A 13,303-nucleotide genomic window follows, 5' to 3' on the forward strand; every position below is an offset into this window, starting at 1 on the left:
CTTCCTCCTCCCACCCTCTACCCTCAAGTAGTTCCCAGTGTCTGTTTTCTCTTCGTGTCCATGAGTTCTCATCATTGAGCTCACACTTATGAGTTAGAACGTGGGGCATTTGGTTTTCTGTTCCTGCTTTAGCTTGCTAAGGATAATAGCCTCCAGCCCCAAACATGTTCCTCCGAAAGACATGATCTCATTCTTTGGTATGGCTTCAAGGTGTTTTGTGGTGTATATGCACCACATTTTCTTTATGCAATCTATTATCAGTGGGCGTTTAGGTTGATTCTACGTTTTTGCTATTACAGATAGTGCTGCGGTGAACATGGGCATACATATGTCTTTATAAAATAACGATTTATATACACTAGGGTACATACCCAATGATGGGAGTACTGGGTCAAATGTTTATTCTGTTTTTCAGCTCTTTGATGAATTACAACACGCTTTCCACAGTGGTTGAACTAATTTACACTTCCACCAACAGTTGCTCAGCATGACTCCCAACAAGTGCTTGATAACCTCACCAACATCTGTTATTTTTCAACTTTTTAAAAATAGCCATTCGGACTGGTGTGAGATGCTATCTCATTGTAGCTTTGATTTGCATTTCCCTAATGATCACTTGTATGGACCTTTGTTTCACATGCTTCTTGGACGCATGTATGTCTTCTTTTGAAAAGTGATCATTTCTTTTATCTATTTTTTAATGGGGTTGTTTTTTGCTTATAAATTTGTTTAAGTTCCTTAAAGATGCTAGATATTAGACCTTTGTCAGGTGAATAGTTCTCAAATATTTTCTCCCATTCTGTGGGTTGTCTGTTTATTCTGTTGATGGTTTCTTTTGCTGGGCAGAAGCTCTTAATTTTAATTAGATCCCACTTGTCAATTTTTGCTTTTGTTGTAGCACTTTGGGTATCTTTGTCATGAAACCTTTGTCATTTCTACATCCAGGATGGCATTGTCTAGGCTGTCTTCCAGGGTTTTTAGTGTTTTGGGTTTCACATTTAATCTTTAATGCATCTTGAGGTGATTTTTGAATATAATACAAGGAAGGGGTTCACCTTCAATCTTCTGTGTAAAAGTCTGTTATCCCAGCATCATTTATTGAATAGGGTGTCTTTATTTACTTTTTGACAGGTTTGGTTATTGGTGTGCAGCCTTATTTCTGGGTTGTCTATTCTGTTCAAGTACCATGCTCTTTTGATTACTGTAACCCCATAGTGTAGTTTGAAGTCAGGTAATATGATATTTTCAGCTTTGTTCCTTTTGTGTAGGATTGCTTTGACTATTTGGGCCCTCTTTTGGTTCCATATAAATTTTTAAATAGTTTTTTCTAGTTCTGTGAAGAACATTGTTGGTAGTTTGAAAGGAATAGCATTGAGTCTATAAATTGCTTTGGGCAGTGTGGTCATTGTAATGATATGCATTCTTCACATTCATGAGTATGAGATGTTTTTCCATTTGTTTGTCTTCATTAATTTTTTTGTGCAGTGTTTTTATAATTCTCATTGTAGAAATCATGCACCTTCCTGGTTAGCTGTATTTCTAGGTATTTTACTCTTTTTGTGTCAGATATGAATGAGATTGAGTTTCTGATTTGGCTCTTGGCTTGGCTGTTGTTTGTGTTTGGATAATTCTTTTTCTTACATTTTTTAGCTATATACTCTTCAATTCTTTCATGTGACAACATTTTGTGTAATTGTCTGTAGAGAGAAGAGAAAGATAATTTTGACTTTTTTAAAGAAGAAGGATTGGCACTTTTTGTTCGGCTGGAAAAGTTTCTTCTGCTTGGCTGCATGCTTTTGGAAATGCCACATCTTTGACTTTGTCCATGGATTCTCACTTAGATTGCTTCTTGTCCATTAATAAGCCTTGGAAAACTCTAGCAGTTCGACATTTCCTTTTATTCTCTCATTGATGCAATAGTTGCTGCAGCAGCTGGCCCTGCTTGGGCAGGTCTTTGTCACTCTGAAAATGAAGGAAAGCCATATGAACAGAGCTCTTTAATTAATTCAATAATTCATTAACTTATTCAGGCTTGAATGTATTTGTTCAACATATATTTAGTGTTTTCCTTCTGCCATTGTGCTGGGTCTAGAGAATAAAGGAATGAAGGAGGCATTTCTGCCCTCAGAGAGCTCACAGGCTAGTGCAAATGGATATTTTATAACACAGTGTGAACAGTTCAGCAGTGAAGTATGTGTAGCTTATCAGTGGAGGGAATTTCAACTGGCTGGTATAAAGGAGACCACTTGTGTGTAAAATGCTATAAAGAAACAAATTTTTATAGCCTAGTAAGTTTGAAAAACATAATATTATATATTCCTCTCAGTCATTCACAATATACTTACCATAATTAAGGCTCTAGGAAGTCCCATATCCACAAAACCTGTTTAATAGTTTATCTAGGCATTCCTTAACTCCATTTGTCCATGTGCTAGTCTGTTCTCATGTTACTATGAATAAAAACCTGAGACTGGGTAATTGATAAAGGAAAGAGGCTTAACTGACTCACGGTTTCTTATGGCTGGGGAGATCTCAGGAAACTTACAATCATGGCAGAAGGCACCTCTTCACAGGGAAGCAGGAGAGGGAAAAATGAAAGCCAAGCAAAGGGGGAAGCCCCTTTTAAAACCATCAGTTATCTTGAGAAATTACTCACTATCATGAGAACCACATGAAGGAAATCTGCCTATGATTAGTTATCTACCACTTGGTTCCTCCTGCAACACGTGAGAAATATAAAAACTACAATTCCATATGAGATTTGGGTGGAGACACAGCGAAATTATATCAGTCCATGAAAATAATTGTTTCCAAAACAACAAAAGTCAAAATAGCTAGTAGTCTAGACATAAAATGACCTATTCCACTTCTTATTTTCTGAAGAGATTGAGGCTACTTTTATTTTCTCTCTTGATAAGGAGTCATTTTTTTCTGATCATGAAAATTTATATGGGGATGAAGCCCAAGGGTTTGGGTGAAAGAGTCAAGCATTATTGAGTAAATAACCTTTTCAAGTACCCCAGGCATTATCTTCCGTATAAGTTGATGGGGAGGTCATTAAAGTAACTCATATGCAAATAATACATGTCACTACACGCTTCAGTTTCTTTATCATGGCCAAGCTAATACAGACCTCATGTAAAATGTGTCATGAATTTCATCACGGATAATAGAAGTAAAGATACATGACAATGATTCAAAAGATATCTATCTATACTGTCTATATATACTATCTCATGTGACATGTCTGATGGACTTACCACACTAACTTTATAAACACATCAATATAGTTGAATAAACCACTGTAATACTGCTTTTCTTTTCTTTTTGGTCTATACCATAGTCTATAGCAGTGGTACCAGTAGTCCCAGCAGTTATTAAAAAGTCAGGAAGACTCACAGGCTATTGTCATTAGCAAGAGGGAATCCTTGATTCCTTTGGGAAGAAAGATTCACCTTTTCTTTGACATCGACATGTTGATCAGTTTGTTCTGTGGAACCTGTGGGTTGTACTCCAGTATAGTTCTTAGGATTGCCTCTCCTCAAGGATATCTAACAATAGCTAAAAGTAAATTTATCTGAACAGGGTGAAAAAGTAAGGGAATAAGTAAATACATAATATATGTTTTGCACAGAGCTGGACCAAAAGAAACCTACTTAGATCTGAGGGTCATTTTCTCTTCATTGTATCAGAATAGTATGCCTGCAATTCAATTTTGTTTTACAATGTTCACAACCAAGCTTGTCTTACAGTATGTATTTCCCTGAAACATCTGTTATCTCTTCAGCTTTTTATGAATCCTCTATTATTGCTTCGTGACACAGGTTTGAAGAGATGGGCAAGAAGCTAAAGTGGGTGAAGGGCTAAACAAACTTACCAAAAATCAGATGACACTGAATTCACTGGTCTACTACATATATTTCAAAGGGATGTGGAAACTTCCTTTTGATTCAAGGTAATTTGTTTTCACTAGCATTCTACAAGACATGGAAACTTTAAGAAGTGTTATTCAAAGTGCATTCTGTTAGATAACGTTGTTCAGTAGACTTTTGGGACATTGTTCTCTTACCTTCCCCCCTTGTCTCATTGCTGCTTCCTGTCAATATTTTTGGCTAGATCTTCTTCATTATGACCTCTAAATGTTGAAGTCTCAGGGCTCTGTCCCTGGACCTTTTCTCTTGTTTAAACATGTTCACTTCCTATATTATGTTTTAATTACCATCTGTATACAGAAGATTCCTCAGGTTCTAGTTCTGCCTTGAATCCTTTGAAGTTCAGATTTATATTCAAATGTCTACTGAAATATGATATATACACATTTGAATACTTTATTCAGTGTGCCAAATCTGTTTCTCCCATAATATTCTCCTTCAAGTAAATAGTAATATCTAGTGAGAATTTCTCACTTAAGTGAGAAATTTTAACATAATTCCTGTTGTCACCCTTTGGTTCACATCATCATCAAAACTGTTGGTTCTACAACTTTTGAAGTTTATTCTGAATGTAACCACATCTCCCTATTTCCACTGTCACCACTATCATCAAGACACCATCATCTGTAGCCTAGACTCTTGCTTTATCCTTCAACCCCTTATATTTCATCTTCCCTCTATCTAGTTCTGTTTTACACATGACGAGAAAGATCCATTTAAAATGTAACTATGCTATTATCCTCTATGCAAAGTTCTCTAGTGACTTATTATACTGATTAAAATCCAAAGTCCTTATATCCCAAAGCATTTCATTGTCTGTCTCCAGACTATCTATTGTATCTTTCCTTACTGTTCTCCAAGCATTGTAACTGAATACTTTAAGAACACTCCTTCAGAGTTTTTGCATTTTCTAGTCCCTCTGTCTAGAATGATCTTTATCCAGATATTCATATGGTTTGTCCTTTCACTTCCTTCATTATTTATTAGGAGAAATACCTAATATAGATGATGGGGTGACGGATGCAGCATACCACCATGGCATGTGTATACCTATGTAACAAACCTGCATATTCTGCACATGTACATTAGAACTTAAAGTATAATAAATAAATTTTTAAAAAAACTTCACTGAATATCCTCCTGAAAGTAGCATTCTTTCTCTATTTTTCCTTATATTTTTGTTGCCTACATCACCTCATAAAATGTAAGATCTATGAGGGAAGAGACATTGCTTAGGTGTTTCATTTGTCCTCTTTTGAATACCAAGAGTATAAAATGTTGTGACATAGGAACTAAATAGTCCTTCAATAAATATTTAGGTAATGAATTAATAAAGCATCAGTTGTATTCTAGAGGCTCAGTTTGCTTTACAGCAGTGCCTTTTCTGTTGGGGTAGGCAAAAACAATATGGCCATAGTTAAATCTGTCACAGCCCCATGTAGTTGCCAGATCCAGCTTTTAGCAGCTAATCTCTACTAGAAAAGAGGCCAAATTCTTGTGATTATGAAAACATAGCATGCACTAAGGAAGGCCTAGACTTACTTTTCTGTTCAGACACACTAGAGTAACATAAAGCTCTAGGACTCATTCCAGATTCTGCTCAGTGGAGAGCTTAAGCCTGCTGTCTGCTTTCTTCATTATTATTAGATCCATTATTTCTGGAGCTGAGCTCAGCTGGCCATGTAGGTTAGAGGTGTCAATACTTAGATGAGTTTCTTCCCATTCAAGTTGCTGGCATATGTTTCTTTTTGGGATAAGTCATTCTTTTTTCTCTCATAATAAAAGTAACCTACACTAGATTCATTAGGAAACAAACAAACAACAACAAAAAAAACTGTACCAAAATGCAGAAAAGTACTAAAAATTCAACTCCTGAGAAACAACTGTTATTAACATTTAGACGAATTTCATATCAGTTTTAGTGTGTGTGTGTGTGCATGTGTGTGTGTGTGTCATTGTGGTGAGCCAACAATATTTACTGAGTACCTTTGTTCCTGTACTAAGTAAACTTAATTAAAAAGCTGAGAGAATTTGACTTTTTGCCCTCATTCTGAGCTACTCCTCAAGAGGCATTCCTTTTATTTGAAAATTATGGACTTTGTTCTATCCACATTACCATTGCCTATTGATTGAGTGTGCACTTGCCCTCTTTTCATACTTGTCTCGCCTCTCTCTGTGGATAATATTTGAGACACAGTGTTGATGGCAGCCTTGTCTGTCTTGCTCCGCTGTTTGTCAATTATTTCTGCTTAGACAAGCCAGAGAAAACAGAATTTAATCAATGAAACCTGAGTTAAAATGTGTGAGAGTATCCCTGACTTCAAGAAGAATGTAGTTCTGTGGTGTTAAGTCTAGTCTACATGGAGAAGAGTTGAATGTTTAGACTGCTTTGTGACTATACCTACATCCAGGGAATAGGTGACAGGTTTATTGTAGGCTACAGTTTGAGATTCAGACCAGTTGCTAAAAGTCCTAGCCAGAGGAAATGTAGATAATAAAGCATAGTGGGACAACAAAATATGAGAACCATCTATAAAGGTGGTTTAAATAGTTCTACCAAATGGATTTTTTTCCTTAGATTTTATTTATTTATAATTATTGTTTTTTAAATTTAAATTTGTGGCTACATAGTAGGTGTATATGTTTATGGGGTACATGAGATGTTTCAATACAGGCAGGCAAGGCATAATATATCATGGAAAATAGGGTATCCATCCCCTCAAGCATTTATCCTTTGTGTTGTAAACAATCCAGTTACACTCTTAACTACTTTAAAATATACACTTTACCTAATATATAATCATTGCAGGAACACTAGGAGGTAGAGATAAATAACTGCACACTTAAAGATATCTGTTGGTGTGTGTTTTGTGGTGTTGGTGGTATATAGAGTGGGGGATTAGAGGAAGATATGGAATTGGGATTGTAGTAATTATAAAAACCCAATAGTAATATCAATGCAATAAAATATTTAAGAAGAAACATAATCTGCCCCTGCCCAACACCATTATTTAGCTTGTATGAATTACTTTTTTGATTATAAAACAAATCTAATATTAAAAAATTATTAAATTCTTAATGGGCACGAACAAGCTACAAATAGAAAATTGGCTGGGCTAAGATTTAAATGTGGCTTATTTCTCATAATTGTCAAGTCTTGGTTGAATGCACTATTAGATGAAGGCACCACTGTGAGATGCAAAAGTCTTTGCCTCAAAAGAAAGCACTGAGTTCTTGTGGCCTTTCTAAGGGACAGTGCTTTGCTTCTCCTGTTGAGCTCCTAATGCACAGTACACACCACGTGACTTATTGCTTATCAGTGAAGTCCTGATCATCACTGCAAAATGTTGTTTTCCAGATATTTGAGTCATTAAGAGTTGTGTCAGCAGAGAAAGTTGGCCTTTCATTTTGAGTATCTATACCTTCAGTAGGGGATGGCAGCCTACTGGTTTTGGCTTGATTAATGGCTCCGAATAGGAGTGAAGCATGTCCAGGAGATGACAACGGAATCCATGGCCAATTCCTAACTTTGTTTTCATTCTGCAGACTGCTTGCAGGGTGCAGAGTCTAATTTGGCAGAAATAAGGGAATTTGGGGGCTAGTCAGGTAGTAAGACTACTTGCCTAGTTGGGATGCATTGCCAAATATAACTTGATTGTCTTGTTTCTGTATAGGATATTTACTTTTTAAAGTAGATTTATGTGCATGATTGTAGAAGAATCCTCCAGGATCTGAGCCCTGGGTAGTAGGATGTATTCAGAGGAAGGTCGTGAGGTGATCTTTTTCTGTTTTCTCATAGTTGTCAAACCAGCTAGGACAAAATAAAGTTCTGCTTCTTAAATGAATTTGTTTGCTTTTTTGCCCATATCCTTAAAGCTAGGATACTAGTATCTTTCAATAGAAAATGTACATGAATATGTATTCCTTAAAATGCTTCTCAGAAAACAAATGGGAAGATTAGGAAGGAGAAATGGTATTCCTTCCCTCTCTTATTTCGCTTTTTCCTTTCTTCCTATGTGATTTTTATTGAGCCTTCCTTAACCCGAGGCAGACATAATGGTTAGAATTGTAATAAATTTGTTTTTAAAAGGCCTTTATATTTTATGTTGCTGAGAAGCGTCCTGTGTAGAGTATAAAATATATTTGTGATTTGTTTTCCACACCAATTAACAGCTCTGTCCAGTAGGTGGACTCCTTCATGTATACATAAGGGTTTTCTTTTTCCTTTAATCAAGTGTTCCCTAAATCTGTGAAAAGGCATTTTCGCATATTGAACTTCTGGTTTCACCAATTTACTGTCTGAAAGGCTGAAAATAGATTCTGAGATTCTGCTTACTTCTGTTTGAGAAAAAAATTCATGTTTAGTTTCTTTTATCTTTCCTGTAGTTTTGTTTTAGCATATATTGTGACATTTTTATTTTTTAATCAGGGATCTTTTAAAGAAACTAGTTGCTTTTCTTATGTCAAAGTTTAAGATTTACATCAAATCCTTTTAGAACAAATTACTTTTCTGAGCTTATATTCATCACAATATTCAAAAAAGGACTAAATTAATTATACTTGTAAGAATAGGGGTTGTTTAATGAGTACAAAAATAAGTTAGAAAGAATATGTTCTTGTATTTGATAGTACAATTGGGAAATCACAGTTAATAACTTATTGTATACTTCAAATCAGGTGGAAGAGAAGAATTATAAAGTTCCCCACACAAAGATAATGTTTGAAGTGGTAGATATCTCAGTGGCCCCAATGTAATCATTATACATTGTATATATGTTTGAAAATATCACATGTACTCCAAAGTGTATACAATGGTGATATATCAATTAAAATACATTTTTTATGGTCTCCATATTTGATTTCTATATTTTGTCCTAGAGTGCTTTTATAAATGCATTTTATACAGAAGAATCTGGCATATGGAGTTTTTTAGGTGATCCCTGTTGACTTCTTTTTTTTTTTAAATTTATTTTCCTTTAGGTTCTGGGGTACATGTGCAGGTTATGCAGGGTTGTTGCATAGGGGCATACTATATCCAGCATTTCTTCCCATGTTATCCCTCCCCACCCTTCCCACCCCCAGCTCTCCCTCCCCTAGGCCCCCCCAACTCTCCCCAGTGTGTGATACTCCTCTCCCTGAGTCCACGTGCTCTCATTGTTCGACACCCATGTATGAGTGAGAACATGCGGTGTTTGGTTTTCTATTCTTGTGTCAGTTTCTTGAGGATGATGGTTTCCAGATCATCCAAGTCCCTACAAAGGACACAAACTCATCATTTTTTATGGCTGCATAGTATTCCATGGTGTATATGTGCCATAAGTGGCTTTGGCAGTTTCTTTGCCTGTCTTCAGAGTCATTGAGGCAAGTGAAGATTAATATAATGGGTTATCAGTCTTCTTCCAAAATGCTTACTTTTCACCCCTCTGTTTTGAAAATCAACCTCATCATTGGCTTGTAGACAGTAAAATGGCTGCATGGTGAAATTTTCGATAGTTGATTCAATACATTTATTCCAACATGAAAAATAAATCTCGTGACCTGGAAACTGAATTTAGGAAAAGCCTAATTTAGATAGACTTGCGACTTGGCCAGTGATGATTGAATGTTACTCAAAACTAACCTTTACTCAAAAGTCATTGCCTTATATATTGCAGTTTCCACATCCACTGGAAGAATTAAATGTTGAGATAAATGAAAAAAAAAACCACCTGTTTTCTGAGTAATCAAGGCTAGTTTTGATGTTTTTAATCTAGATTTTAAAATTGTTGAAGAGAAGAGAAAGGTTGTATATCTTGTTCATATTTACATCTGTATTTGCATCTGATGTCAAACATGGAGGTATAAATCCTGCTCATAATTGCTGGTCAGCAGATGTTTCTTTACTAGAACGGGATATGTTTATTCATTTCATAAACAAAAAACAGTAAGGGACTGCACAAATACAAATCTATAAAAATCATACAAAATACAGGTATATTAAGCTGTAGAAGACTATATATTTCATTTGGGACTTGTTTATATGTTTATTTATCCACCTGCACTATTACATATATATGTAGATACTATTTCTCCTTGAGAAGAAGAGCCACAATTTAAAATTTTTTATATTTCTATTACTTTACACAGCTTTATGCGTAGCAGCACTTATTAGGTGTGTGATTATATGCATGTCAAAATATAATCACATGCCAAAATACAATTTTCTAATAAGTATAATTAGTATTAAATTCACACTTACATTCAGTAGTGCCTTGCATATTATAGTTTTCAGTAAATGTTGTGGAAGGAATGGGAAATGGCCAGAAGTCAAAATAAGACTTGGATGTAGTAATAATGAAAATAATATCAACATTAATATTAGTAGCAGTATACCCTAAATTAGCAAATTAAGGAAAATTATGTTGATGTATTCTTATCTCTGTGATTTATATGTATTGACATTTCTTCCTTAAAATACATGTTTTCTGAAAAATTACAAACTAGTTTATATTAAAAAAAGATGGGGAAGACAATTGAAAATCAGGGCATTAACAAAAATATTACAGTCCCCAATAAAAATGCTAGCAAAGTGAAAAATAAAAGGCATATAGATTGTTTGAAGCCAATACTCAATAAATTTAGAACTTCATCAAAAATAAAATTTAAAGAAACTTGACAGAAGGAGATGTGAAGGGTTGAGGCTGCTAATCCAAGGAGACAAGGACAAAATTCAAAAAGATTAGAAAAAAACTGCTCAATAAACACTTCCAAAGCAGAGCAATCAAAGGAGCCAAAGAAAATAAAAAGGGGTGAATGGGCAATGTTTTTATCACAGTATTCCTTCCTGGCTTGCTGGGTTCATCTGCTGGTTCTTTGTAGCATAAAACATTAATGTGTTGGGGAAACAATCACGGATGAACTAATCTGATTTCTGTGTTGTACTAAGAGTACTCCACTATTTACTGACCACATATGAACTAATGTTTGTAATAAAACTCGAGTGGGAATATATTCTGTTGCTTCAAAAACTGAGATAATACAAGTTGGAACTTTCTGTTAATCAGAATAAGTAAAGACATCATTAGAGAAAAGAAATTTTTCTTAAAAAAGAAATGCAGGCTGGCCATCATGGCTCATGCATGTAATCTCAGCACTGTGGAAGGTTGAAGAAATAAGATTGCTTGAATTTAGGAGTTAGAGGCTGCAGGGAGCTATGATGGCACCACTTCATTACAGCCTGTGTGACAAATGGAGACACTATTTCTAAAACAAACAAACAACTCCCCTCTCCCCCTCATACACAATTAGATATAGTTGCAAATTACAACTCTTTTATTAAATGTCTGACCTTGGGCTAGTTATTGAAGTTCTTGGAGCTTTAGGTTTCTCATTTCTAAAACCGGAATAGCAATACTTAGAAATAATTGAAGACAGGGTATTATATAATTTATCCATTCATTTGTTATGAAAAATGAAGATTCAAATTCAGCTCTTCTGATTTTTATTGCATAACACTGAAATTGTCAGTCTATACTTGAGGTACTTACAAAGAAAAGACAGGAATTCTCCAGACTAATTCTAACATCATGTTTCCAAGATGATTTATAAAGATAAGAGAATAGGTAATGTTTGAGACTTCATTCTGAAAGCAGGTTAAGTTTTGAGACCTTGACAAGAATTTAAAATTAATGTTCAGGTTTTCTTTTTGAAGGTTTATTGTGATTAATAGAAGGTCTCACTCTGTCACCCAGGCTGGAGTGCAGTAGCACAATCTTGGCTCACTGCAAGTTCAGTCTTGGCTTGCTGCAACGTCAGCATCCCAGGCTCAAGTAATCCTCCCACCTCACCCTCCTGAGTTGCTAGAACAACAGGTACATGTCACCACGCCTGGCTAATTTTTTGTATTTTTGATAGAGACAGGGTTTTACCATGTTTCCCAGGCTGGTCTCAAACCCCTGAGGTCAGGTGATCCATCTGCCTTGACCTCCTTGAGGTCAAGGGATGCTGAGATTACAGGCATGAGCCACCAAGCTCAGCCAAATAAATATTTAATACAGAGTTGATAAATAAGAAATTTTGAGAAAATTTTAGTGCAAAAATAAAAAATTACAGAAAGGGATTTCTGAAAAGGCCAAATTAGTGAAGTCATTATTTATGTAAATTAAGCCAGGCAACCATTACTTCTACCAAAATATCAAATCTACAGAGTATTTAGGTAATGAGATAAGTAAATGATTGAGATTGTCAAAGCAATTGAAAACAAATGACCTTCTCATCGTTAAACATTTCCTTCCAGAATTAAAACATTTAATCCACATATGATGCCAAAATAATTATACTCAGTATTGGTAAATCAAGTTTACCTATGATTCAGTTTCGGATATGAAATTGGTTTTGATTATTCATTAAATGTTTAATGTGGAGATTTTATTTCTCATTGCCTATTAATATAAGAAAAAAATAATCTTATATAAAATTATAGCCTTCAAATTGTTACCTAGGTGAAGCATTTTATTAAACATATATGAGAAATTAAGTCTTTCCATTGCAAAATTAATCACAAGTAATATGGAATAGTGAGGATATTTGGCAATAATGATATGCAGCTGAAATTCACTTATGGAGGACTCCTTTTGTCTTACAAATCAGAAGACTCATGAGAGAAATTTAATAAATTAAACATCACCATGGAAACACACATTATTTAATAAGAAACCTTAGAAATACGGAGTTGTTAAAAAAAATTTGGGTCAGCCAGTGGTATGCTGTCTTCAAGAGACCCATCTCAGGTGTAATAATACTCATAGGCTAAAAATAAAGGGATGGAGGAAAATCTACTAAGCAATTAGAAAACAGAAAAAAACCAGGGATTGGAATTCTAACTTCAGACAAAACAGATTTCAAACCAACAAAAATTAAAAAGACAAAGAAAGGTATTACATAATGGTAAAAGGTTCAATTTAACAAGATGATATGACTATGCTAAATATGTATGCATTCAACACAAGAGCACACAGATTCATAAAGCAAATTGTTAGAGACCTACAGAGAGACATAGACTCCCACACAATGGCAGTGGAAGACTTCAACACTCCACTGACAGTATTAGTACAGATTATCAAGGCAGAAACTTAACAAAGATATTCAAGACCTGAACCCAATATTGGACCAAGTGGATCTGATAGACCTTTACAGAGCTCTCCACCAAAAAACAACAGAATGCACATTCTTCTCATTGCCACGTGGGACATATTCTAAAATTGACTACGTAATTGGACATAAAACAATCCTCAACAAATGTAAAAGAACCAAAATTATACCAAACACACTCTCAGATCACAGCAAAATAAAAATAGAAATGAAGACTATGAAAATCTCTCAAAACCATGCAG

General features: G+C 35.0%; 1 protein-coding gene across 32 annotated transcripts in view; it reads left to right on the forward strand.

Annotated features, from left to right (window-relative positions):
* COX7B2 (cytochrome c oxidase subunit 7B2) overlaps positions 1-13,303 on the forward strand; it is a 130,537-nt gene that overhangs the window by 14,675 nt on the left and 102,559 nt on the right. For 11 of the 32 annotated variants that reach the window (XR_008480240.2, XR_013533131.1, XM_035293766.3 and 8 more), the window contains one exon: positions 3,825-3,955. The exons of the other annotated variants lie outside the window; for them this stretch is intronic. The gene's annotated coding sequence lies outside the window, so the exon portion shown is untranslated. The remainder of the gene's footprint in view (positions 1-3,824; positions 3,956-13,303) is intronic. 32 annotated transcript variants of the gene reach the window in all.

The sequence above is a fragment of the Callithrix jacchus genome, chromosome 3 (genome assembly GCF_049354715.1).
Source record: "Callithrix jacchus isolate 240 chromosome 3, calJac240_pri, whole genome shotgun sequence".
In the NCBI taxonomy this organism is placed as follows: domain Eukaryota; kingdom Metazoa; phylum Chordata; class Mammalia; order Primates; family Cebidae; genus Callithrix; species Callithrix jacchus.